This window comes from Stenella coeruleoalba, assembly GCF_951394435.1.
Source record: "Stenella coeruleoalba genome assembly, chromosome: 9".
NCBI lineage: Eukaryota > Metazoa > Chordata > Mammalia > Artiodactyla > Delphinidae > Stenella > Stenella coeruleoalba.
In genome coordinates this window covers 27,203,319-27,230,490 of record NC_137155.1, presented here as the reverse complement: position 1 = coordinate 27,230,490, position 27,172 = coordinate 27,203,319, and the positions used below count along the sequence as shown (strand labels likewise).

The 27,172-nt window shown below is 34.5% G+C and overlaps 1 protein-coding gene across 9 annotated transcripts in view; it reads left to right on the top strand.

Annotated features, from left to right (window-relative positions):
• The window catches only part of SEMA3A (semaphorin 3A), an 859,827-nt gene that overhangs the window by 44,365 nt on the left and 788,290 nt on the right, over window positions 1-27,172 (top strand). For 8 of the 9 annotated variants that reach the window (XR_013829775.1, XR_013829776.1, XR_013829777.1 and 5 more), the window contains exons 3-4: window positions 2,521-2,588; window positions 5,385-5,416. The gene's annotated coding sequence lies outside the window, so the exon portion shown is untranslated. Of the gene's footprint in view, window positions 1-420; window positions 520-2,520; window positions 2,589-5,384; window positions 5,417-27,172 lie in introns of those variants that run through there. The other variant, XM_079931562.1, reaches the window with a different exon arrangement.

Genomic DNA, 27,172 nt, shown 5'->3' with positions numbered 1-27,172 from the left:
TATTTTGATGACATGCACATAATCAGTTCCTGGCTGTTCAGCATATTAAAAAGAGGAAATTTAAAGATAAAGCCAATATTAACCTTTGCATCTGACACAATTCTTGAAACATGTCTCATTCTCAGTTGCCACCCTAATTTATCACAGTCAGCCCTGTATTTCTGTGCAGACAAATAGTAAACACAGAACATATTTGTTCTATTTCAAATAAAGCAGAATTTGAGAGTTTAGTATTTGAGAGTGTTAATTCAAGAAAGGTCACACAGCACTCCTTTCATTGATGGTTATGTGTTATGTGAAATAAACATTAAGGCTAAGTTTTCCATTTTTTTCTGCAAGTAAAACTATGAGTCAGAAGTTCATTTTCATAATATAAATTCTTTATTTTTTCCAATATGATAGGTACATATAAAACATGTGTCAGACTTACTTCCCTCTTACTGCCAGCTGAATAGATTTCAGCCACCCACTTTACCTGAGTGGAGAATGAACAGTGAAAAAAAGCTTATATCAGAAAATGTAAGTTCTTTGTTAGATAACTGATTTGTTACCAATTTGTCCCATTGTCACTTTTTGTAGATTAAGAGGGCTTTTGCTTTGGGAGCAGGATAACTTTTTTCATACAATTATTTTATATGTCCCTTACTCTAAACTGGAGAAATTGTTTTTCTATTCTTCCATGAAACAATTTTATCTAATATTGATAAATATTTTAGAGTACAAATATATTATGCAAGCAGCCTCTGAGTTTTGCTACATTTTAGCGTTGGAAGAATAAATCCCTTAGACTACCTTCATGTATATGTCCTATATTAAAATAAATTTTGTTCCAGCACATTGGAATTAGAAATATGTAATTCAGTGTATTTATTGTGGTTCTCTGGTAAGTAAACTTTAATGATAGTTTTTTTAATATTTAAAAGTCTGTGCTTTTTTCCTAATACTAATTATATTTATTGGAAAGGACTTTTGTCCTTTCATTACTAGAAAAGCAAGATATCAGAACAGGTGAAAAAATCTTCATATAACCTAATGTTTCTTATTAGTCAAATATATTAATCATCTGATACTTTTAAACTTTAATCTTTCTTCCATTCTGTCTTTTAATGTATATTTATTGAATGATTTTTATTAAAGTATAGTTGATTTACAAGGTTGTGTTCTTTAAAATAATTTTTAAAGATTATTCTGAAGCATCATCTTCTCTCTGAAATCTGTACTACTCTAAGTGGGTAAAATTTACTAATACATTATGCCTTCAATGCCTGTCTTGCATCCTTCTATTATAGCAACCCTTATCTTTGTGCTTTACATGTCTTTCTCCCCAAACCTTGAGAATAGGAAAATATTTAAATATTTCTTCACAAATTGTAGCAAATGAAACAGCAGACTTGTAAGTGTTTGTTCAAGTAATTAACAAGTGACAGCACAATGGAAATAATTAGTCAAAGTAACAATTTCACCAAACAGGGGCCATTGTTGAAGTCCTGTGAGCCCACTGCTGTGGAAGCCTGAAAACTGACTTAATATTTCTTCAGTGAAGGTGTTGGGTAATGTGTATTTGACAATAAAAAGGAGAGAAAATGATTCACGTTTAAAACACATTTAAAATACATTATTTTGCCATTTAGGTATATGATTTGTGAAAGTAGAACTATGGGGAGCATGATCTGACAATTCCTGCATAGCAGGAGTTAGGAATAGGTATTCAGGGCTTACATGCACAACTGCATTTTTTCCTCTTCATCACCTATGCGGCTCCAGTGCTTCAACACCACTCTAGTTAATTCCTTTGTAAAAGAACTGCTCTTAACCACAGAATATTTGGTGGGCACAGAATTTTGTTCCGCCTTCTTTAGTGGTGCTCTAACTGATCCACAATGGCTACCCCCTGGAGTTTCAGTAAGACACTAATCCAGTGAGTTCTAAACACTAAACCATGGTTACTGGTATTTTTTTTTTTTTTTTTTTTTTTGGTGGTACGCGGGCCTCTCACTGTTGGGGCCTCTCCCATTGCGGAGCACAGGCTCCGGACGCTCAGGCTCAGCGGCCATGGCTCACGGGCCCAGCCGCTCCGCGGCATGCGGGATCTTCCCGGACCGGGGCATGAACCCGTGTCCCCTGCATCGGCAGGCGGACTCTCAACCACTGTGCCACCAGGGAAGCCCTACTGGTCATTTTTAACCAGCAATAAGATGAATTTCTTCAATTTAACAACCTGAAGAACAGAACTAAAGTGATTAGGAAATGTTTCAAAGGCAAAAATAGCAATTTTTATACATGTATTTTAGTGTACATTTAAAATTTATATATGTATATATCAAAAGACTTCATAATAATAAGGTTACATATCATATATTATTTATTTGTGCATAATATAAACTGTCTCATAAATTGCAAATGTGTACTTCCTGGCTTGTTTTTTTCGATTAAGACATAGTCACTCTTTCGTATGTCTTCACAGCCTTCTGTAAAATACCGAGATGATGTGATTTAGTTTATATTAATTTTTTTTCCTAGATGGATTCCTACTGTGCTTTCTCAACAGCTTCCTTCTGCCTCATTTCCCAAAGAATCCTGCAGAATTGGTATGTAGGCAATAAAGTCAATTGGTCTTGAAATGGTTCTTTTTGTACAATTTTTTTTTTCTCCCTGAGATGGAAGACTAATATGAGTACTGAAGCTTCCAGGCAAAAGTAAAAACAGTCTTTTAAGAAAAATATTCTGTTTCAAGCTCAGTGATTCTTATATGAATGGATGCTATATATATATATATATTTACACACACACACACAAATGTATATGTTGTATGACTGCTTTCTCAAAAGTCTTCCAAAGAATAACAACAACAAAAAAAATGTTTTTAAAGGTAGCTAAGCAATTTTTAACTGGCCTAGCTAGAACATTATTCATGAAATACTATCAAATACATAAACTATGTTTATAGTGATCAGTATAGTATAATTTAATCTATCTCACATAATAAAAACTTGCATTTTAAGGATGTATATTTTGAGGGTATAAGGAATGTTTCCAGCATAAAAATAGGAATCATTATATACGCTTTTTAAAAATAAAACTATGCATATGCTTTTGGATATAGATTCATGGACAAATAAATTACATCGTATGTTACCGAATATTGTCCTTATTCAAGTATATGTAATACTTGCATTTATTTTCCTCTTCTGTGGGTGACACTTCATTACTAGAAGTCTGTGCTTTTTTATTCTTTGCCTCATAATTCGGATTCTTGGCAAATGATATTGAATTTTATGGCTAAAACTAAAGTAAATCATGCACAGCTGTCTCTGTTTTAGGTGTCCTCTGTGCTTATTTCTAGTAGTGTTACTATTGTAAAACTCAGTGTTTCTGAATCATTGGTTTCCACAATTCTGGATTAATTATGCAGATTTGTAACCATTTTCAATTCTTGGTCACTTTCATGAATGTTCTCTAAATGTGGCTGCACATTTGCAGATGGTATTACTCAAGCCTTGGTTCAAAAACCACAGTGGTAATAATTGTAATATACTCTAAAAGCATTTTAGGTCACAGGTCAACAACCTACAGATCATGAGACAAATCCAGCTCATAGTCTGTTTTGGTATAGCTTCCAAGCCAATAAATGTTTTTATGTTTGCAAATGGTTGTTGAAGATAAAGAAGGAGAAGAAGAATATGACAGAGACTGTAAGTGCCCTTACAAGGCCTAAAATATTTAGTATCTTGCCTTACAGTTTGCCAACCCCTGTTTTTAGGTTATCTCACCATAATTATTCACTGCTTTTACAGCACTTTGTTCATAGTAGTAATTCAACAAAATATGTTGAATACTGATGTTACTCAATTTAGCGTTCTGTTAATTTTCGTTTATGTTTCTAAGGCAAAAATATAACATTACTGTAAAACGGCAATTAATAAATCTCTTTAGAGCAATAATGTCTTTAATACTGTATGAATTACTTGACTAAAAATAAAAGATATTATCATTAATATAAACCCAGGAGAGAAAAATTGTTTTTAACAGATGATACTTGAACATTTTAAAAGTATTTTCTCAACTCTGAGTGAACAGTTGTATAACACATACAGAAAGGGTCTTGTGAATGAACTGCTTGATAATATAGTTTTTCAGTGAGACCTATCACATTATTAAGGTTTGATTGGCCATAACTAATACTATTTTTGATATGTAAGAAATATTCACTTAATTAGAAAACAGATATCAATATACGTTTGAAAAAAATTTAGTGAGAAGAGTCTATCAAAATCTGCATGTTTAAATTTATTGATTTCTAGCTCAAAGAATAGAAGCATGAGAACAACTAATTAATATACTAAAAGATGCTTATTAATAAGGATCAGGAGTAGATTAAGAATACTTTTATACATTTTCTTACATCCTCTTCAGGAAACTTCTCACTTTATCTCTGTATGACTGAATTTCCTTTACAGACTGACTCAAGTCTCTTTTAATCAGAATCATCCCCATTTTAATTGTCATATTCACTTAATTTCTATTAAAGGCTGCAACATGAGTTTTTGACTGTAATTATTAAACCATAATTGTATTATAAATATAGTTTGTATTTATGAAAGACCACTTCAGTATTGATTATACAGTTGTAAATAACTATAAACATTTATATATTTGATAGAAAAACAATACATAGTGACTGACCATCTTCATGTTCTTGTGATCTGTAATATGTTGGCTGCTGCTTGCCATCACTGGGTATGGGCATTTCTTGATTTTTCTTACCACTGTATTGGTTTTTCTCAATCTTGAGTGCACATTGAAATCAAATGGGATGATTTACCATTACTAGTGCCTGAATTCCATACCCAGAGATTCCGCTTTAATTAGTTTTGGATGGGGCCTGAATTATTAGAAGCTCCTCAGGTGATTCAAATATATTGGGAGTCTCAGGAACAACTTAAACTACTTGCTGATGGACATGTTCCTCACTTGTCCACATCCTCACAAAGCAGTTGGTACCCAAGATTTGATCTGCATGATGAGGGTAAGTGGAGAGGTTAAAATTTGATTTTATACTTTGAGGTTCTTAAGAGTATTTCTCAAAATGTGGTTCCTGAACCAGCACCATTAGCATCACCTGGGAATGGGCTAAACATGCAAATTCTCAGACCCATTCTAGACCTATTGAATCAGAAACACAAGAAGTTGGGTCCTGTGGTCTGTAGTTTAACAAGCTCTCCAGGTGATTCTGTTCATGAGCTATTAAAGCCAAAAGAACTCAAATAAGGGCAGGGATTTATACCCTTTGTCTGCTTTTCCGCTGTGAATTTTTTAAAAATCTATACTGCATATTTATTTTATAATTCATGTTTTAAAGGAATATATAATTTATATCTTCACAGTACATGCCAGTTTCTACAGAATCAACTTCATGGTAAGGTCTGATCTACTTAATTCATTAGTCATGTTACTATAGAAGACATACGTGCGTATATATGTATTGTGATATTTCTTTCAAGTATGTTTTGAGTTTGCTAGTATAAATATGTGAAGTATTAAGCTTTTAATTTATAGCAGTGAGGTTACTTGGATTTATATGGAATAAGTAGTCATCTGGTATAATCTGAGTATCTAAAAATCTGTACAGAGATGCATAATTTCAAATCCATCTACATCTATAAGCATGTCTATAAATAAGGTAAGTTATTTATAATTTAGTTACTTATAATAAATATTTATAATTTATATAGTTTTATTATATAATAATATAATGTATGTTATATAAGCATTTTATTTATTTTTTTATATTGGCATTTAACAGCGTGTGAGAATCTTTATATAAATATGTACACTCATTCGGTTGGATTGTTGAAGTCAGAATACTTTAAGAGTCTGGGCCTGGAGTCCTCCAGATCCTAGTTTGTATCCAGCATTGTTCATACTTATTAGCTGTGATTTTGAGCAATTACTTAAATACTTCAGTTTTGGCTAAATTTTGTTTCCTTTATATTAATTTCTTTATGTGTGAAACAGAGATAATAGTAACTATTTCAAAGGGCCATAATGAAGTTAACGTATGGGGTAATATACCTAAGACCGTAGACCCAGTGTTTCTTAGCACTGAATAAATATTAGCTATTTTTATTTCTATTATGTACAAATATTTATTTATACAACAATAACCTTTTCCTTTTTAAGAATATATACTTCTAACGTATTTTGGGAGTTGCATGAAAATAATCCTATTTTGTTTTTCTAATATGTTGATATTTTCAACATTGACATTAAAAGTTTTGTGTTGGAAAGTTTCCAGACCTAAACAACTACTATGAGAGTTAATAAAGGGATCTACATAGTGAGCTATTGTTTATTGTAAATGCAGTGGAACCTTGATAAAATATGACCTGCTATAGCATGAAATTTAGCATAATCCTATTGATTGGTGATTGTTACTGAAAGAACCAGAAGGTTCTTGTTATACTACTTTATCTTTATCTCAGTTGCTTGGCAAAAACCCAAAGAAACATGTTTTAATGAAGTCCATCTTTGAGAGAATAATGGAACAAAACATGATTCTTCTTCACTTTTACAGAACTCATAAAATGTTAATGTTAAATAAATGGAGTGTTAGCAGTGATAGGGAGGCATCATATGTCTGAGAGGGAAACAAAATAAAACCCCAGATTTTTATAAATACAGAAAGTTGGAAGTTTTGGTCTTGAAAGAATTGAGAATGTAAGACATCTGATAAGAACTGAATTATTGAAGTTGGTTGAATTTAAGGTAGCTTATTGTTTTTCAAGATTATGTTTTGTCTATAAAATTTGATGTAGATATTATCTCGATGATTTCATAATTTAAGTCAGATTCAAAGATTCTAACAGTGTGGTGTAGATCTCTAATTTGTATTGCATACCTCAAATTATTTCTGAGATTTTATTTTGAATATATTGCATAGTTATAGAATGTAAACTATTTGAGATTAGAAGCTATATTTTATACGCTTTGTATTTCAGATGCTAGCATGGTACTAACAGAAAGCAGATATTCCTTAAATGTTTTCTGAATGAGTAGAAAGATTAGCACTTTTCATTCATTGATGGTAAATCACTATGTCCATGATTGACTACTACTCAGTGTTGCTTTCTTTTGAGAAGATAGTAATTCCGAGTCCTGATTATTCCTTGTATTCAAAGGTATATCCAGTAGGGCAACTCTCTTGATCTCTCTCTGCTCCCATTTGTGCCTTCCCAGGAGTAAAGGAGTAACTTAACTGGCAGGTGGTTTTGGAAGTAGGAACTGGGCTTGCTTTGCTACTCCCTTTCTTACCCACTGCATTCTGGGATACATCTTTCAGTGTCAATAGAGCCATGTGCTAAGCTTGGAGGTAAAGGCTGCAAGGCAAGACCTATGGTTTTGCTGCTCTGCCTGTGACTGTACTGATGAGTCTGTCCAGTATTTTGGATGCAGATGAGACCAGCACCTAAGGCTTAGGATGCTGCACACATGAGCCATGGTCTGTATCTGCTCCATCAGTAATAAAGCTGATATTTTAATTTTTCCTCTTCCAATTCATCTACCTTACTTGTTTCAGAATTCAGGCAGGAAAAAGTAGGTGCTAAAATTTGACCCTCTAGAGTGTGTGCATGCAGGCTTGCTAACAGTCAGGGCAGAGAGAGCCTTGCACTGGTGGCTGCCACCTCGCCACATTTCCCAATCCGAAGGGGCCCTGCTCACTACCCACCACAGCCTGGTGTGAGATTAGGCAAAGATTTGATCTATCTATACAGAGACAGACCAGGGGTGCCTGGGGTGAGATCTGGGTGGAGCCGTGGAGACCACTGTCAGAGCACACCAGGTGGTGCCACAGGAACACACAGAGACTAAGCCTTGAATCTTGAGCAGATGAGCCCTGGGCAGGCGTACACAGCAGTTGATTTTCCAGGGAGAGTGTCTTGGCTCTGCCTGCTCCACCACCACAGCTTAGCACTTGATCTCAGGCAGACAAGTCCTGAAAGAAGTCTGCCACAGAGACAGCCCAGATCTTAGGCAGCAGCACAGCCACCTCAATTCGTGCAGCCACAATGCCCCGACACCCAGCCTCATCCTATGCCACACCACAGCCTTGCACTAGATCTGGGACAAACACAACAGAGAAAGGGATGCAACTTTGGGCTGCTTCTGAATGGAACCCTGGATGCCCACACAGGTGGGACATAGGCCCGCTGTGACCGCATGGGCCTCAGTTCCTTCAGCAAACACCTCCTTTGGGGTAGGGAACGCACTCAAGGGCAAAGGAGCCTGATCAAGCTTGAACCTCAGGGCTTCTGCTCCAACAACTGGGGAGCAGACCCCACCCCAACAGGGCAGTAACAGCCACAGAGCAGAGAGGAAGCTCCGCCTCACATTCAGCATATGCTCTAGACAGTACAACACCAACTACCTCCCCTATTAAGGGGATAATGACCAGCACACTCAGAAGAAAGATGTGGATGGCATCCGTACAAAAACAAGCCCTCACACCAAAACTGTTGGACGTGCACAGTCTACACAGGAATGCTCCGACATAAATACACCCCTTAAAAACCATGGTAGATAACTGTTTCTCCTAAATTCATAGAGACAAATTTAACTAAAGTGAAAAGGCAGAGGAACCACTCCCAATTAAAAGAGCAGGAGAAATCCCCTGAAAGAACAAATAATTAAACAGACCTTACCATTCTCCTAGACCCCAAGTTCAAAAAGGAGGTAATAAAAATGCTAAATGAACTAAGAAAGATTATTGATAGAAATGCAGATCACTGTAATAAGGAACTAGAAACTATAAAGATGAACCAATCAAAAAGAGACAAGTTGCGGCGATAAAAACCAATCTAGAAGCAATGGATAGCAAACTGAATGACACAGAAGGAGTAAGTGATTTGGAAAATAGAATAACGGAAATCACCCAATCAGAACAGCAGACAGAAAGACAAATGAAAAAAATGAAAGCAATATATGAGATCTATGGGATAATATGAAACCTGCCAACCTATGCATAATAGGGGTTCCAGAAGAAGAGAGAGAGAGGGAGATCAAAAGGTATTTGAAGAAATTATGGCTGAAAACTAAAATACCCAAACCTAAAGAAGGAAACAGGTATCCAGGTGCAGGAAGCACAGAGGGCCCCAAACGATACGAAACGTGACCCACGCCAAAACACATCATGATTAAAATGGCGTAAGTTAAAGATGATGAGAGGATTCTTAAGGCAACAAGAGCAAAATAGTTACAAGAGAACCCCCTTAAGGCTAGTAGCTGATTTCTCTACAGAAATTAAGGCTAGTAGCTGATTTCTCTACAGCTCAGAAGGGAGTGGCAAGATATATTCAAAGTCCTGACAGTGAAAAACCTGCAACTTAGTATACTCTGCCCAGCAAGATTATCATTTGGAATACAAGGAGAGATAAAGAATTTCTCTGACAAGCAAAAACTAAATTAATATACCAATAGTAAACCTACCGTAAAAGCAATATTGAAAGGTCTTCTCTAAATAGAAAAGAAACAGGAATCTATAGGAAAGGTAAAATCACAATAGAAAAAGCAAATATACGAAAAGATTATAGGTCACTTAAATAAGCCGGTACATAGATTTTAAAAAATATCTGTGAAGGAGATTTTGACTGCAATGAACAGCAAAAGGATAAACATGAAAATGTAAAATAGGACATCAAAATCAAAATGTGGGTGAGGAAGTAAGAAAATATAGATTTTTTAGAATGTGTTTGAGCTTATATTATTACCAGTGGAAAGCAAGTAGGTATATTAATGGATTAACATACCTGAAAACCAGGATAACCACAAATATAAAACATACAATAGATTCAGAGAAGCAAAAAGAAGAGAATTCAAGCACAGTACAAAAGAAAACCATCAAACCACAAAAGGAAAAGGAAAAAGAAAGGAACAAAGAAGAAATACAAAATCAACTGGGAAACAAAGTTTAAGATGGCAAGAAATACAAACCTATCAATACTTACCTTAAATGTCAGTGGACTAAACGCTCTGATCAAAAGACATAGAGTGGCAAACTGGATAACAAAAGAAGAATCTACAATATGCTGCCTACAAAAGACCCACTTTAAGGAAAAGGACACACTTAGATTAAAGGTGAGGGGATGGAAAAAGATATTTCATACAAATGGAAATGACAAGAAAGCAGAGGTAGCAATACTAATATTAGACAAAATAGACATTAAAGCAAAGGTCATAAAGAAAGATAAAGAAGGACTCTGTACAGTGATAAAAGGATCAATACAAGAAGAGGATATTACACTTGGTAACATATATGCACCCAATATAGGAGCACCTAAATATATAAAACAAATACTAACAGAAATAAAGGTAGAAGTTGATGGGAATACAGTAATAGTAGGAGACTTTAACACCACACTGACATCAACGGACAGTTCTTCCAGACAGAGAACCAACAAGGCAACAGAGATCCTAAGTGACACAATAGACCAGTTAGGCTTAATTGATATCTTCAGGACATGACATCCGAAAAAACCAGAATACACATTCTTTTCAAGCACACATGGAACATTCTCTAGGAAGACCACATACTACGACACAAAACCAGCCTCAAAAAATTTAAGAGGATAGAAATTATTTCAAGCATGTTTTCTGACCACGACAGCATGAACTAGAAATCAACCACAGGAGAAAGGAAAAAAAAAAAAAAGATTAATGGATACTAAACAACATGCTACTAAAAAACCAGTGGCTCAGTAACGAAATCACAGAGGAAATTTAAAAATGCCTTGAGACAAATGACAATGAAAACACAACCATACAAAATCTATGGGATATAGCAAAAGCAGTCCTAAGAGAGAAGTTCGTAGTGATGCAGACCTTCCTCAAAAAAACAAGAAAAATCTCAAATAAACAACCTAACCTACCACCTAAAGAATTAGAAAAAGAAGAACAAAAACTAAAGTCGGCAGAAGGAAGGAAATAATAAAGATCAGATAGGAAGTAAATAAAACAGAGATTTAAAATAACAATAGAAAAATAATCAATAAAACCAAGAGCTGGTTTTTTGAAGGGATGAACAAAATCTATAAACTTCTGGTCAGGCTCACCAAGAAGAAAAGCAAGAGGACCCAAATAAGCAAAATAAGAAATGAAAGAGGAAAAATAACAACCAATAGTGCAGAAATACAAAAAATTATAAGAGAATACTATGACCAGTTATATGCCAACAAATTGGACAGCCTAGAAGAAATGGAAAGGTTTCTAGAAACTTACAGCCCACCAAAACTGAATCGAGAAGAAATAGAAATAATTTGAATAGACCAATCACTAGCAGTGAAAAAGAATCTGTAATAAAAACTCCCCTGCAAACAAAAGTCCAGAACCAGGTGGCTTCAATGAAGAATTCTACCAAACATACAAAGAAGAACTTATAATGATCCTTCTCAAACTCCTCCAAAAGATTAAAGAGGAGGGAATACCCCCAAAGACATTCTATGAAGCCATCATCACCCTGATACCAAAACCAGACAAAGACACTACAAAAAAGAAAATTACAGGCCAGTATCTTTGATGAATTTAGATGCAAAAATCCTCAATAAAATATTAGCAAGCAGAATCCAACATCACGTAAAAAGAATCAGATACCATGATGAAGTGAGATTCATCTCATTGTCACAAGGATGATTCAACATATGCAAATCAATTGATGTGATATACCACGTCATATCAACCAAAGGAGTAAACCACATCATTATCTCAATAGATGCAGAAAAAGCATTTGATAAAATTCAATATCCATTCATGATAAAAACTCACCAAAATGAATATAGAGGGAACATATCTCAACATAATAAAAGGTATTTATGGCAAACCCACAGCCAACATAATACTCAACAATGAAAAGCGGAAAGCCTTCCCGATAAAATGTATCCAAATAAGAAGGGAAGATGTAAAACTGTCATTGTATGAAAATGATATGATACTCTGTATAGAAAACCATAAAAGCTCCAAACAAAAACTATTAGAATAAACAAATTCAGCAATGTAGCAGGATACAAGATTACTATACAGAAATATGTTGTGTTTCTTTACACTAACAATTATTAAAACGAGAAAGTAAGAAAACAATTGCTTTTAAAATTGTATCCAAAGAAATAAAATACCTAGGACTAAACGTTACCAAGGAAGTGAAAGACTTACACACTGAGCACTGTAAAACATTGATAGGGACTTCCCTGGTAGCATAGTGGTTAAGACTCAGGGCTCCCAATACAGGGGGCCTGGGTTTGATCCCTGGTCAGGGAACTAGATCCCACAAGCATGCCGCAACTAAGAGTTCACATGCCACAACTAAGGAGCCCATGAGCCACAACCAAAACAAAAATAAAAGGAGCCCGCCTACCGCAACTAAGGAGCCCATGTGCCACAACTAAGAAGCTGGTGAGCCACAACTAAGGAGCCTGTGAGTTGCAACTAAGGAGCCTGCCTGCCGCAACAAAGACCCAATGCAACCGAATTAAAAAAACAAATTGATAAAGGAAACTGACAATGATTCAAAGAAATGGAAAGTTCTCATGCTCTTGGTTTGGAAGAATTAATGTTGTTAAAATGGCCATACTACCCAAAGCAATCTACAGTTTTAATGTGAACCTTATCAAATTGCCCATGACATTTTTCACAGAACTTGAACAAATAATCCTAAAATTTATATGGAACCACAAAAGATCCAGAATTGCCAAAGCATTCCTCAGCAAAAAGAATAAAGCTGGAGGTATAACCCTTCCAGACTTCAGATTTTACTACAAAGCTACAGTAATCAATACAGCATGGTATTGGCACAAAAACGTATAGATCAATGCAACAGAATAGAGAGCCCAGAAGTAAATGCATGCACCTACTGTCAGTATATGACACAGGAGGCTAGGATATACAATGGAAAAGACAGTATCTTCAGCAAGTGATATTGGGAAAGCTGGACAGCTACATGTAAATCAGTGAAATCAGAACATTCCCTCACACCATACACAAAAATAAGCTGAAAATGGTTTAAATACCTAAATATAAGACTTGACACCATAAAACTCCTAGAAGAGAACATAGGCAAAACATTCTCTCACATAACTTGTAGCAGTATTTTCTTATGTCAGTCTCCCAAGGCCAAAGAAATAAAAGCAAAAATAAACAAATGGGGCCTAATCAAACTTAAAAACTTTTGCACAGCAAAGGAAACCATCCACAAAATGCAAAGACAACCTACGGAACAGGAGAAAATATTTGCAGATGATGCAAATGGCAAGGGGTTACTATCCAAAATATACAACCAGCTAATACAACTCAATATCAAAAAAACATACAACCCAATCAAGAAATGAGCAGAAGACCTAAATAGACATTTTTTTCCAAAGAAGACATAAGATGGCCAACATAGAAATGAGAAGATGCTCAACATCGCTACCATATGATCTAACAATCCCACTCCTGTGTATAAATCCAGAAAAAACAAAAACTCTAATTGGAAAAGATACATGCACCTGGTGTTCATAACAGCACTGTTTACGGTAGTAAATAGACATGGAAACAACCCAAGTGCCCATCCACAGATGATTGGCTTAAGAAGATGTAATATATATATGCAATGGAATATTACTCAGCTATAAAAAGAATGACATATTGCTATTTATAGCAACATGAATAGACTTAGAGAATATTATGCCTAGTGAAGTCAGACAAAGACAAATATTATGTGATATATGATATCACTTATATGTGGAATCTAAAGAATAATTAAAATGAATCTATACACATAACAAAAACAGACTCACAGACATAGAAAACAAAATTATGGTTACCGTAGGGGAGAGGGAAGGGAGGAGGGACAGATTAGGAGTATGAGATTAACAGGTACAAACTACTATATATAAAATAGATAAGCAACAAGGATTTACTGTATAGCACATGGAATTATTTTCAGTATCTTCTAATAACCTATAGTGGAATATAATCAGAAAAAAATAACTGAATCCCTATGCTTTATACCTGAAACTGACACAGTATTATAAATCAACTATACTTCAATTAAAAAAATGACCCTGTAGAACTATAAGTCTTATATGTGTATAACTTGCATATTGGAAATATCACTGACACAAAGGGTTGGGATAGGCATGGAGGGCATGCAAGTAATTACCATTCACTTGGCTGGAGCTCATATCATACCTAGGGAAACATGACCACTCTTTGCACCTGAGAACTCTTAAAACAAAGGTTGTAGAAATTATCATGATGCCAGCAAATATTAGCAATGTGGTATTCACATTGTGACTGAGAATTCCCTATATCCCTAATTTTCTATGAATATTCACCAGATTCTTCTTAATAACTGGCAAGTGGACAGAAAATGTTTCCATTCCTAATTCTGTGGCCGCTGTTACAGTTTTGTACCTTGTGTAATAGTAGCCTAGCCTATCTTTCATACCATGTAATAGTAGCCTGTTTTTCTGTCTTTTCTAAATCAGTGCATATTTCTCAGCTGCACATCATCCTAAACTTTACTCGTATATTGGCAGAAATATTTTTCTTCCTCATGAAACTGCCATTTGTATACCACCATCACATTAAAATCTGAAAAAAATTCCATATTTATCATTTTCCTTTATATCTCATTTTTAATCAGAAGTTCAGCTTCTTATCTCATATAAAGTTATTATTTTTATACCACTCTATATTTACATGACTAGCAGCCTACTCTTCACATTTTTGGAAAGATGAAATAGTGTAAACATATATACTCTCATTTTTTTCCTGGTTGATGCTCTGTCAGAGAAGTGAGCTTATTATTAAAAGCAAGTGGAGCTCAGCTGTAAAAATCTATAATATCTGGTATGGGATATATCATCAGGAAATGAAAGTGACTATATAAACATATATGTAATATATAAACTATATGTAATATATAATTATATCAGTATCCATTATAAAAACTTAACAATTGTCTCTCGTTCGATTTCTCTAAATTACAGCTTTATCCTATTATTCCTCTTCCTCCATCCTATATGCTCTCATTTCTTTCTGCTCCTATTTCTCCCCTTGATTTACTCCCCTCTATTTCTGGCCACACTAAATCCCCTAAAGCACATTTGCCTCTTAAAGATAAATCACTCTCAGAACCTGCATGCCATTTAATAGGCCCTCAACAAACAATTGTTGAATGAATGAATGAAGTAGTTTAGGTCGGAGGAGTTAAATTTCAATCCAACTCTACCAGTTTAGAGATGAAAGACTAAGTTTATAGTTTTAATCTCTGTGAATATCTGTTGATGAAAGACTAAGGTTACAGTTTTAATCTCTGTGAACATCTGTTTCCTCCTCTGCACTTTGGGGTTAATGAATTCTCCTTTTAAGTGTTGTTAGGAGGATGAGAAGTAAACGAGTTAAGTACTTTGTATGTGTAGGTGCTCAATAAAAGGTTTCTAGTGTTGTTAATAAAAGTTTGTACATTATTAATAATTGTTATAATTCATGATTTAGAATATTAATCATTGCTGTTAATTTGTATATTATGATAATTTGTACTTACTGTTGATAATTAAAATTTTTCAAAGATAAGGCCACTTAGAAAAAAAAAGAACACCAGCGAGTCATACAGTATTACAAAGATTTGGGAGGAGGATGGAATGTAGATACTAATAACATGAGTATGGTTTCTTCCCGGGCACATGCCTTGACTCTCCTTTGCCTGGATTTTCCTTCATTTTCGCTGAGAACCATAGACCAGAAAACAGGCCTGTGTGGAAACTGGACCTGGGATATTTACATTTTCAGTTCACAGCAGATATTCCTGACATAAAGGTTCATCTGACCCTGGAGCCAGTTTATAGGGCATGGTATTCTTTTTTCAGGCATGGTTTTCCACTGTTCCCTGCATTAACTGTACAAGAAGCCTTAGAGGGACTGAGTGTGCTCTAGTGGCAGAGGAAAAGGTAGTCGGTTTTACCACATTTTAGATTCACTTGGGAAATAGCAGGTTTTTGTGGCCTTGGTCTGAAACCTAACCTGTGAGACATCATGAATAATATAGCTTCAGTGGGGAAATTCCTTCTGAGTTCTTAACAAATGATTTACAAAGGAATTTTAGAAACATACCCCTTTACAATTGCAGACGACCTATATTTCAAAGGTTTCAAATGGCTCCGCATACAATTTACATCCACTTTGGAGTTTTCTGTTCATCATTTCATGAAACATAATGATCATTTCTAAGTGGACAACTTTGATTTGGAGATTACTGGACACACTGTTACCTATTTATTTTTTCCCTTGTATTTTTCCCACGTAACTTTTCCCTTAATGTGTGCCTTAACATTGTTATCACAGTTCTCATATCAGTGTTTCAAAGCCCACTTTTGAAAAACATAATGCCCTTGTTAAAGGCAGATTTGTGTTTGGCTTTACAGAAAAATAAACTTAAGAGAAGCTTTACTGAAATGTGAATACTAACCCAACGGGCATTATATTCAGCAAAGGTAACTTTGCACCACTTCTGAGAAGCTGAGATTGCTGAGTTCTCTAGCATTTGTGTCAGGCCTTGGGGGAGACACTGAAATAGAGGAAGCCCATCTCTAACTCCTTTCTCTTTTCTTTGTAATGGAAAACACTACTGTGTCTTTCTTAAAACATTTTGAGTTTCTGAGATGAAAGACAATAAAAGAAAAGAAGGGTATTGCTTTGTGATTAAAATGAAAACAGATAAATTTTTACTGAGTAAAAAATGGCTTTATCTCTGGCAAGACTGCAAGAGAATGTTGTTCTAGAATGTCATGGGATTTAGTCTGATATACTAATCTCGGAATCTGAATGGGGATGAGGACTGTCTTAATTTCAAACCTATTGAAGTTTTCTTCTCAGCACATTCATGGTTATTGGGAGATAAGAAGTTACAGCCACTTAGGCCTGTTTGAAGTTTATAGAGTGTGACCTATTTATGAGGTTGTATATAAACAAGCTATATATCCCCATAGCAAAGAACAAGGGTAATTTATTTGAGCAACAATTTGAGTATTAGGTACTGATTAAAACAATCAGACTCTTCATGAATGCAGCATTTAAATGTTAAAGCTAATAAAATTAGCTATGTTATTAAATATTTCTATTAATCATTTCATTTTTAATGTTAATATTTTTAGTATTTGACTCAGATATTTTCTCAAAATTTTTAGTTTGAAACTTTTCAAGATACAGGAAAGTGAAAAAACTCTGTAGTGCCTATCTATCCCTTATACCTTCATCTGGAGTCACTCATTTTAACATTTTGCCACGTTTGCTTTATCTCATTATACACACACACACACACACACACACACACACACACACACACACGCGCGCCTATGGTTAGCTCTATATATGTACTTCAAGTTAATTTTTGTGGTGGCATCAGAAAAGGGATACATTGATTCTTCTATATGAGTATCCACTCGTTTTATTACCATCTCTTGAAAAAAAATATTGTTCACCTAATTGAATTACCTTGGCATCTTTGCCAAAAACCAAGTGGCCACATACGGGTAGGTTTATTTTTAGACTTCCTATATTGTTTCATTTATCTGTATGTTTATGCCAATACCATGCTGTCTTGATTACTGTCATTTTATAGTAAATCTTGAAATTAGATAGTGATAGTCCTCTAGAAAAAAATAGAAAGCTATTCTTTTTCTAAGTTGTTTTGGCTCTTCTACATCCTTTATTTTTCCATATAAATTTTAGACTTATTTTGTCAATTTCTGTAAACCCACTTGCAGAGATTATGTTTGGGATCATATAGAATCTATAAATCAATTTGGGGAAAATCGATATCCTAATAGTATTTCGTCTTTCAATCTTTGACCAATTATATATCTCTGCAATTATTTAGGCCATCTTTGATTTTTCCTGAAATGTTTTGTAGTTTTCATAGCATAGGTCTTATACATATTTTATTGTATTTATTTTTCTATTTTTCACAATTCTAATGCTATCGTAAACCTGCATTACTTTTCCTTAGTCATTGTTGGTTGTTTGAATTAAAAATGTAATGTAAATGCTTTAGTTATGAAGGCACTGTAGTAGAATTGGAAATGTCCCATATCAGTAAAGACAAACCGCATTAATTGAGCTAAGGGAATGAGGCAATTTGATGTATCACTTGTTGTATAAACAGTGACATCCAGAGCTGCCATTAGAATTCCTTAATATGTGAATAAGTTAAAGGTTATCATCTGCTGCAGATTTAATGGATTGCAATAGAATTACAGCGCATGAACGTTGCAGGTCCTTTAAACTTGATCGATCACAATGTAATTGTCAAGGCAGAATAGCAATTAATTTTCATTAAGCTAGGAGGTAATTAATACTTGTTGTTAGTGAAAATGGCTATTAAGTTGTGATTTAAGAGATTTAATTTTTTTTTTTACAATTAAAACCCTTGCTTAATTCACTGATTTCATACAGGCAAGGGAGCTATTATAAAGCTATCAGTCTCACTTCATGTAAAATTGATAAAATGTGATACAACTAAGAGAGTAAAAATAACTGTGTGTGTGTGTGTTGTGTGTGTTTGTGTGTGTGTGATGGGTAGTTGAAATATAGCTTGTACGAAAGATATTTTATGGTTAAAAAGAAGGCTGAGTTTATACAATATTGTTAGATTGGCTTCACTTGTAGGTTATTATATTTCTATATATTTTACCACTTTTTTAATAAACTCATTTTTCACTTAAAAATATATCAGTACATCTCTGGACTTCTTACAAATAGAAGAATTAAAAAGAAAAGCTTACCTAAAATTTAAAAATTGGCTTAAACATTCAGGTACTCAATATTGTCACTATCACATATCTATTAAATTAGAAACAAAAAAAGTATGAACTTTCTTGAAATCTATTTCTTCATTTCCTAAATTAGTGTATTTGAAGTATTGTGAGTGTAAAATATAGAAAAACTTAAGATGAAATTTCCTGGGCTTCAGCCTTAACATAATTATTTAGCAAGCGTGAGTCAGGGCTCAGGCCTACATTTTAAATTAGAATGGCAGGTGATTCTATGGATTGGTTTCTGAATGCGTCACTACCTTGGGTTTATTCATATATACTTTTTATGTAAATAAACAAAAATCCCATATTGTGTGCATGTTTTGTAATCTGCTTTTATCATTTTATTATGCATGTGGTACTTTAAATGCCAATCAATATACTTATATAACATAATGTCAATTAGTATGCTCATATAACATAGTCCTTAATGGCTATATAGATTTCCAGTGTATATATAATACTTTATTTAATTAATTTTATGTTGTTGATAAATTAATCTGTAGGCCTTAAGATCACCACATAACCATGCTTTCTCTCCTGAAGCTAGGGGAATCCTAGAGAATCCATTATCACATATGAGTAAATACATTGTATAATAGAATGAATAAACGCAGTAATAAATTCTCCATTTTCTTTAGAGTTCGCACAATTTTCTATCTTAAGCAGAGCTTGATAGTATTTTAATTTTTTCAGTATAAACTTAGCAAAATATTGTGGTTTTTAAATATGGTAAGATGCAAAGGAAATGCATTATTAAATAAATCCCAAACCTTTAAATATATCTTGGTTCTTCATTACACTCTCTAAGGGAATTGTAAATTGCTTCTTTGTTTCTCTATTAGGAGGGGCTAGTGAGGCAATATTACTTTTCACTAGCAAAAGTAAAAGGTTTGAAGATTGGGAGGAAAAGTAATTTTTTGCTCATCATTTTTCTTTTCCAATATTATGCTTACCTTACTTATTATAACTTTATATTTATGAAATATGTTTATGATATCTACATAATGCCCACTTTAAAAATGAATGAACAGAACATAGATATTTGATAACTGACATAGTTAAAATTTTCATGAGTCAAGGTTTTACTCACAGCAAAGGAAACAATCAACAAAATGAAAAGACAATTTACGCAATTAGAGAAAATATTTGCAATCCACAGATGTGAAAGTGGTTAATATCCAAAATATACAAGAAATTCATACAATTCACTAACAAAAAAACAAGCAACTCAAAAAATAGGCAAAGAACCTGAATAGATTTTTTTCCCCAAGACATACAAATGGCCAACAGGTACATGGGAATGTGCTCAGCATCACTAATCATTAGGCAAATGCAAATCAAAAGCACAATGAGGTATCTCCTCACACCTGCTAGGATGTCTGTTATCAAAAAGATGAGAGATAAACAAATGTTGGTGAGGATGTAGAGAAAAGGGACCCCAGCACACTGTGGGTGGAGATGTAAATTGGTGCAGCATCTAGGGAAAAAAGTATGGAGGTTCCTCAAAAAATTAAAAATCAAACTACTTACTGTATGACCCAGCAATTCCACTTCTGGATATACATCCAAAGGAAATGAAATCAGGTTTTCAAAGGAATGTCTTCATTTCTGTGTTCAGTGCAGCATTATTCACTATAACCAAGGTATGCAGACAACCTAAGTGTCCATTGACAGTTGAATGGATAGAGAAGTTGTGAAATATATATATAATATTATGAAGCCTTAAAAAAGAATGAAATTCTGATATTTGTGACAATATGGATGAACCCGAAGGGCATTATGGTAAATGAAATAAGCAAGGCAGAAAGACAAATACTGTATGGTATCATTTTTATGTGGGATCTAAAAAGAAAAGTTCAAACACATAGAAACAGTAGAATGGTGGTTGCCAGGGACTGGGGGTGAGGGAAATAGGGAGAGGTTGATGAAACAATATTCACTTTCAGTTATAAGGTGCATGAAGTCTGAGGATCTAACGTATAATGTGGTGACTATCATTGATTATACTGATTACATAATTAAAATTTTCTAAGAGAGCAGAACTTAAGTGCTGTCTCTAAAAAAAAAAAAAGGTGAGGTTGTTCTTAAAGTTTATTCCAATGTGTGTGTGTGTGTGTGTGTGTGTGTGTGTGTGTGTGTGTGTGTTTTTCCTGGATGCCTGTTGACTACATGAGTTTGGAAACAAGTATAATGATTTCAATGATATCTAAATCTGAATCTGTAATAACAAGATATCTGTGATATCTGGAACATCTAAGTTAGTTCATGAAGTACTTTTAATTGGAAAATTTCTTAAATAAATAGAAATTATAAAACATGGTTGAAAAGTACCATTGTGAATTAATATCAAATGATGAGTTTGATTAATTTTAAAGTAAAGTAAGATGATTTATCAGAAATTTACTATATTTTATCTGATATGCAAATTGTGTCTTATTACATCTGTAACATATATATATATATAACCCATAATTTCAACTTATGTATATTTTAAAATGGGCAATTTATTATATTAAAAATAAAACTTATGAACACATATTTTTGGAATCTATTTTTACTCTTTATGATTTAAAAATATGTGTTTTACCCTATATATAGTACCTGGGAAATGTATATGGAGAGGAACTCAAGCCCTTCTATCACTGTGGTCAATAAATATCCTCACTTCAGTTTACAATTAAATTTTATTTTCTGATAACTAATCAATGGCAGAGAGCATAAATTTCTCATTATTAAATGAAAGGCAGCATTTTTGTCATGAATTTAATACATTTATTTAATGTATTATTAGTTTAATAAAATTCATTTAGCACGTAGAATGTCATTAAAGGGAGATTATGTAACATACCTATTTTTTTACATACCTTGTCTCCTCTCCTTCCTCCCCTCCCCAAATTCTTTGGCTATAGATGCCTTGAAGATAAAGAATTAGCTTTATTTATCTATTTTGCGTCACTGGTGCCTAAGCAGTATCTGTTTCTTGCCAGCCTTCTAATAATTGTTAGTTTAAATAAATCTTAGAATGCTTTTAAAGAAGATACAAAATACTGTTTGTTTTTTTGTTGTTGTTGTTTTTTGCGGCATGCGGGCCTCTCACGGTTGTGGCCTCTCCCATTGCAGAGCACAGGCTCTGGACGTGCAGGCCCAGCGGCCATGGCTCACGGGCCTAGCTGCTCCGCGGCATGTGGGATCTTCCCGGGCCGGGGCACGAACCCGTGTCCCCTGCATCGGCAGGTGGACTCTCAACCACTGAGCCATCAGGGAAGCCCCAAAATATTGTTTTTTGTGACTGTTTTCTATACTGACTTTCAATAAAACCTGAGACCATAACAGTAAAATATAGATTGTTGATGTATTATATTGCTAGAGGAGTTAATGACTTCCAGGTACATAGCTTCTGGTCACATAACTTGCTTGAGAAATAGAATTTAGAATACCTGTACAAATCATATAATAGAATGTTCTTAGATAATATTCTTTTAGATATCAATTCTTTAAATTCAAGCTGTATAAGGTTACACTTGGTGATGAAAACACGAAGTGTGTATTATTGGCTCTAATGCTTGAAGATAATCCATATGTTTTAGATATAAGAAGAAGCAAACAAAGCTAAGAGTTGATAAAGAAAGTTAAAGAAGACAAAATGATTACAAGAGTTTTTGAGTAGAATCAAAATTTGTAAAAGGACTTCAAATTTTCCTCTAGCAATAAAAGAATTTTGCGTAAGATGGTGGAGTGCAGCAAAATGGGCATTGTAGAAGCAATTACTGTCACAGCCCAAAGCATGATGGAGTTTCAGGAACTTAGACTTCTCGACTGGGAGATGAGTCAAAGTAAATATACAGAAAGCTGACAAGATGCCACTTGCCAGGGACTTCCCTGGTGGTCCAGTGGTAAAGAATCTGTTTTCCAATGCAGGGGACACAGGTTTGATCCCTGGTCAGGGAACTAAGATCCCACATGCTGCGGGGCAACTAAGCCTGCCTACTACAACTACTGAGCCTGTGCCCCTCAACTAGAGAGCCCGTGTGCCACAAACTACAGAGCCCATGTACTCTGGAGCCTGCGCGCCACAACTAGAGAGAAGCACACGTGCCACAACTAGAGAGAAGCCCACGCGCCACAATGAAGAGCCTGCGCGCTGCAACAAAAAAAAGCTCCTGCATGCCACGATGAAGTCCCGATGCAGCCAAAAAAAAAAAAAAAAAAATGATGCCACTTGCCTAAGAGCTATTTCTATTTCCAGAAAAAGGAACTGCCCAAAGTCAAGCAGGACACCAAAGATTCAGATTGGTGGGATGTCAGGGAAGAATTCTAAGTCTGCAGGAAAAGGAGTACCAATGTGGTACTATAGAAAGAAAATGTAAGCAGCAACTCAACCCTGGGGACTGGAAAAAAAATGTAGAGTGTACTGAAGAGCTATTTAACGACTATGGAGTTGTCCATGGCTCACTGAATCTCAAGGAGAAAAGGAGAATTAGCATAGAGATGGGGCAGGGACAGATGTATGCCAACAAGTCAGAGGAAATTGTCATATATCTGCTTCTGTCAGACACAGTAGGAGAAATTTGGAGGGCATGAGCCTATAGTTTGGGGGCAACAAAGGATATAGATCTAAGAAGCCAGAGCGAAAGATATAAGATAAACAAAAAATACAGTGTCAATTTTATATTGAAAAATGCAAGAAAGATTCCTCTCTTGTATCATTTATCTATGAGAGAACATCTTATAGTTTCTGTGAATTGTTTTGGTTGGGCTACATTCCTCCTGACAGGCCTGTCAAGATGAGGTCCCTGAAAAGCACCCCTTGTTACTAGGAAAATTGACTTATTGCATTGGTATAACTTAGTATTGTCAATTTGAACTGTGATTTTTATTATGTAACTTGTGATATTGTCACTGGAATATTATTTGGTGATTCATAATAGTAAAATTGTATCCTTACTATTTAAGGAAGATAATTGACTTCTTTAAAGAATGTAATGAGTTAAAAATTAAAGCAATGATTTTGGGGGGCAAAAACTTTGTAAATATGCAATGGAGACAAAGATATATAGTGTATCAATATTGTCTCTCTGCTCCTTGCTACCCCAAGAACTGGAAGAAATAGAATTGGAAGACTAAAATTACTTTTATTGTAAAAAATTACTGAGTAAGACTGAGGTGTAAAAGAGACATAAAGCAAAGGAAGAAATGAAGAGGGGGCAAAAAGACAGAGCTTGATGGAAGACTTTGAAAAGAGTAGGTTTTTTCTTTTAAGCTAAAAAAATGTGTGGGGTGGATTTAAGAAATGCGGAAGAATAAGAAATAGATGGACAGAAACAGGATTATATGGACTTACGCTGTAAACAATTATTTGTATCCCCTTTGATATTCATCAAGAGACTCTAGTAGAAACTTAAAATACTATTAATTTGCTCTTGGCTGCTAGAGTGAAAGAAATGCAGAGACCTTTTTCACTTTGAGCACACTTTATCATTTGTTAACATTTGTAATTATTTCTACTTGCAAAAGCTATCAGTTACCTATCCAGATTATGAAACATTTTTTAAGATATTTTTATGTATTTGAAAGGGCAAGGCAAGACACACTCCTGCTTTATAACTTTTGAAGTAGAATTATCAGCACATAGGAGATGATCTTTGCTCTCTCTGATTTTCATATTTTTATATTTCATATTCTGTGATTTTCAAATGCTTAGATTTGGAAGAAGAACAAAAAATTTCATGAATCTAACCAAGAAGACTCAGTAAATTAGGTCACTTATGGAAAACCTGATCAATTTACCTGCCACTAAAAATAAATCAGTTCTGGTTTCAGCTTCAAAATGTAAAAGTCTTGGAATGGTCACTCCCATCCCTAGAACATGAAAATGCTCAACCAACTGAACATCAGTGACTTTTCCTGAACCTGTCAGAGAACTACATTGGCCAGGCAAATTGCCACCCCCAAATGTGAAGAGACATTTGAACACAGAGAGTTGCAACTGGGATCTGTTTACTTGGAGCAGAAGCTTCTGGAGCCACCAACTGATAGGAACATTTAAATTTTAATTTTGATGATTTCTTAAAATCTGAGACACTGAGAAATGCCAGGGCCTGTAGTCTGAGGTGGTAGTGGGGGTCAGCATCCTTTTGTGGGTTTGTCTCCAGGAACCCCACTAGTTTTTCATAGTAAGGTGTCAAGAAAGATTCCCCTTTTGACTCTGTCAAGAGAAGGCGAAGAGCAATCATTGTGAAATATACCCACATATTCTCTCTCTAAAAAAAAAAAAAAACTACTCTGTAGAAGACTTTGCCAGTGCTTTATCCTTTACTGCTGGAGGAAGAGCATTTCCTTAATTCCACACCCCTCTAGCCTTTCTGTCTCACCTAAGCGGAAGGGGAAAGTTTGGAAACAATGTGACTGTCACAATACAGGGTAACAGGTCCACTGAAAGACTGAGATTTAATCGTAAGATTATAGAACACTTACCTCCCCGATGACTAACCACCACAGCACCACAGTGGTGGCACCTAACCACCACTCAACATTAGTGATGTTGAGCATCTTTTCATGTGCCTGTTGGCCATCTGTATGTCTTCTTTGTAAATATGTCTATTTCAGTTCTTTGCTCATTTTTTAATCAGGTTGCTTATTTTTTTGACGTTGAGTTGTATGAGTTCTTTGTATAATTTGGATATTAACCCCTTATCAGATATATAGTTTGCAAATATCTTCTACCACTCAGAAGGTGACCTTTTTGTTTTGTTGGTAGTTTCCTTTGTTGTGCGAAAGATTTTTAGTTTGATGTAGTCCCATTTATTTATTTTTGCATTTGTTTCCCTTGTCCGAGAAGACTTAAGAAAAAAAAATGTATTCTGTCAACGAGCATGCTACCTATGTTTTCATCTAGAATTTTATTGTTTCAGTCTTACATTTAAGTCATTAACCCATTTTGAGTTTATTTTTGTACATGGTGTGAGAAAGTAGTCCAGTGTGATTCTTTTGCATGTAGCTGTCCGGTTTTCACAACATCATTTACTGAAGAGGCTGTCTTTTCCCCATTGTATATTCTTGCCTCTTTTGTCATAGATTGATTACCAATATAAGTGTGGGTTCATATCTGGGCATTCTGTTCCATTGATCTATGTATATGTTTTTGTGCCAGTACCGTAATGTTTTGATTACTGTAACTTTGTAGTATAGTTAGAAATCAAGGCGCATTATACCTCCAGCTTTGTTCTTCTTTCTCAAGATTGTTTTGGTTATTCTGGATCTTTTGTGTTTCCATGCAAATTTTAGAACATTTGTTCTAGTTCTGTGAAAAATGTCATTGGTATTTTGTTAGAGATTGCATTATCTGTAAATTGCTTTGGGTAGTATGGTCATTTTAACAATATTAATTCTTCCAATACATAAGCATGGTATATCTTTCTATTTGCTTGTAGGTTTTGTTTTTTTTTAAACTGAACTTCTTTTTTAAGTGACAAGGGTCCAGGTGGGTGCTGCTTTAAATGTGAATGGTCTTAATACATCATTCAATTGAAATATGCATATTTCCTCTCTCTATAGATTCCTGTGTTAGACACAGGTAGCCCTAGGAAATAAAGTTAAGATAGTCCATTGTACTTTGATACTATTAGCTTTGTAAGTTTGCCTTATCCCGGGCTTTTAGATAAATCACAACGGCAGATTTTTATATCATACAATAGCAGATTTTAGGTCATACATTTTGACTCTAAATGTTTGTGGTTTCTAAATAAAAGTTGAAGGATAAAAGTTGACAGTTTCATACTATTATATTGTATCCGTTATTTGTATGGTAGTGTATCATTGTAATCAAAAGGAGCTGTGGAAGCTGGTGTGCATACGGTTTTGACCAAAAAATACTTTCTATTAAAATAAATTATTTTCATTTTTGCAAGATGACCTACTGCTATAACTCATATTTTACACAATAAAAGAGCAATATAAGTCTACAGTGTTTATTTTCTAACTGGAATATTTGCTATGCAGTTCTTTTATATTTTTCCCATTTATTTTGCATATTTGATTTCTAGTTGATTTCCCACATATAACTTTATCTGTACAACCTAAGTCATGTCAGACATTGCAAATCTTTTAAAGGACAACTTTCTTTTCCTACAACTCCCTTATGTGGGGGCAAGGCATTTTTACTATAGAAAATCTAAGGTATTTTCATTTTTTGGGTCTCCAAATTAGTAGTTTTCTTCGTGAAACTACCCACTCTACCAATGATGTCACATAATAGCATCTGGCAATCGAAAGTTATAATATTGTAAAGCAGTTTGTGATACAAGTGATTTAAATAACGTATAACATGTTGC